Source organism: Polistes canadensis, unplaced genomic scaffold (assembly GCF_001313835.1).
Source record: "Polistes canadensis isolate GaletaPanama2010 unplaced genomic scaffold, ASM131383v1 scaffold_67, whole genome shotgun sequence".
Classification (NCBI taxonomy): Eukaryota; Metazoa; Arthropoda; class Insecta; order Hymenoptera; family Vespidae; genus Polistes; species Polistes canadensis.
The window spans coordinates 16,998-19,384 of record NW_014569614.1 but is presented as its reverse complement, the minus strand read 5'-3'; the positions used below and the strand labels follow the sequence as shown (position 1 = coordinate 19,384).

Here is a 2,387-nt window from a genome sequence, read left to right as displayed (position 1 = left end):
TATCCCCATATAATGAGCAATATAATTTTTATTCTTTTTTAACAGTTATACGATAAACGCGTATTGTCCTTTCGCATAATTTTTGATGATTCATTTTTCCAACACAAAATTGGAATCGATAGTTTTTTTTTTTTTTTTAAAGATATAACCTCGCAAAAGAGAGAAAGAGAAAGAGAAAGAAAGAAAGTGAATGAAACATTTAACGATTGGAAACGTAATACGACTTCTGATTACGTTTTATCATATCGGTGGTAAAAATGGAAAAAGAGAGAGAGAAAGAAGATATAAGTAGATAATATAATTTTATTTTACACCTACGCTTTGTCCGAACTCCATGAGATTAAAATCTAATTATCGATATTTTCTATGAAAAAAATATATATAAAAAACAAATAGTAATGAAATAATCAAAAGAAAAGAGCACAGTTGGCTTGGCTGATAACGATGACAGAAATTGAACGTATATATTCACGTATAATATCTATATACGTATGTGTGTGTGTGTGTGCATTTCTGTTTTTAATTTATTACGTAATTATTATATATAATTTAAATATACATTGTGCGTGTGTATTTTTAAATACAGCGTAATTATGTTTAATATAAAATTACTCGATTTTATTAACTTAATAAACGTTGAGATTATTTTTTCTTGTTTTTTTCTTGGTTCTTTTTTATACCAATGAAACTCCTATAAAAATATGACAAATAAAAAAATGTGTTTTATAATCAATAACCGAGTTTGTATAATATAATTAATATACGAGTTTGTTTTTTATTCAAAGTTATGGTAATTTTAAAAATCTGTAATTTCATGCGGCACACATTTTGAATCTTAAAAAGATGTTTCATAAATTTCAATTCATTCGTTTTCTTTTATTTCACTCGGTCGTATAAAAATCAATAAAGAATTTAACGAATTCCGGGAGAGGAGGGGGAGGGTGGGGGAAGAAAAAATAAAGAATAGTGAATAAACTTGATCGAAGTGTTTTGGTATCGTTGGTTTCCATTTAAAAGCAGTATAGTGTCAGAGTAATTCGTTGATCCGTCCTAAAGTTAGGTAGTTTAGTTAGAGAGTTTAATTAAACCTCTTTGGTAAACCATTATTTCGGTTAGGGTCAATTCTTCTTTTCTCGATATGTTTTAAACACACTTATCTCTCCGTTTGAAATATTTAAAATAAACTATAATTTATTTCTTACAATATATATTGGATTTGTGTGTGTGTGTGTGTGTGTGTCTATCGATTAGAAACAATAAATTATCGTTAATATAATCGAGTTTTATTCGATTTTCAATTGTCTCAAATATAATCTAATATATACACACACATATATATTTATTTATTTATTTATTTATTTGTTTACTTATTTATTAATTATTTAATTGTTTTCATGTTTGAGTTCAAAACTTTTCAACCCACCCCGCGTAAAATATAACTCAAAATTCACTAGATCATATTTCAAAAATAGAATTAATTATTTGTGTACGTAATTTAACAAATTTACATTTATTCTTTTTTTATACGAATGATAAATATATATTTCTTTGGAAATGAATTTATTCAAATTAATTTTACAAATTACATGGTGTATTTCAAATGGCTATTATTTTATTCTTTCTACAACGGTGGTTTTTTATTTTTTTTTTTGACCACCGTATGTATATTTATGTGAAAAATATTTTCTTTATTTATAATCTCGCGTGTGGGCATATGTTTTATATATTTAAAAAAAAATTAGATTAGATTTAACGAAACTTATCGTTGATAATAATACAAAGCTATGCCATATGCGAGAATATTATTTCGATGAATCATTTTCTCTCTCTCTCTCTCTCTCTCTCTCTCTCTCTCTCTCTCTCTCTTTCTCTTTCTTTCTTTTTCTTTCTTTCTCTGTTATTAATTTAAATACATGCACACATTCACAAATTTTCACGTCTGTGTTATTATATCCTTCCTCATAATTTCCTATGATTTCTCATTCATATCATTTCTCATAAAAAAAAAAAAAAACAGAAGGAATAAATTAATTGAAAAATATTATGATCTAACCTTTGACTGATTGTGAGAGTCGAAGCGGAAAAATCCGAACTTGATTCGAATCTGTAAGCAAAATAAAAAACAAAAAATAAATAAGTTATAGTAATTCTCTTTTTGTTTTTGTTTTTTTTTTTTTTTTTCAGTTTCTTTTTTAAATAAAAAATATTCATCACATATCTTTTATCCCGTTATTTGCTATAATCGTATTTTAATTAAAAGACATTTCGATAAATCCTTCAACGAGCATAATCTTTTAACGTTTCATCCAATTAACGTGGTGTCTCGTTCGAATGCTTATGGAAAATCACGTTAATAGTAATAGCACGTTAATATCATTTAATTTAAA

General features: G+C 25.7%; 1 protein-coding gene across 1 annotated transcript in view; it reads right to left on the bottom strand.

Annotated features, from left to right (window-relative positions):
* Positions 1-2,104, bottom strand: part of LOC106786207 (phosrestin-2-like) — a 20,077-nt gene extending 17,973 nt beyond the window's left edge. The window contains exon 1 of the mRNA XM_014747347.1: positions 2,054-2,104. The gene's annotated coding sequence lies outside the window, so the exon portion shown is untranslated. The remainder of the gene's footprint in view (positions 1-2,053) is intronic.
* Between the last annotated feature and the right edge of the window lie 283 nt (positions 2,105-2,387).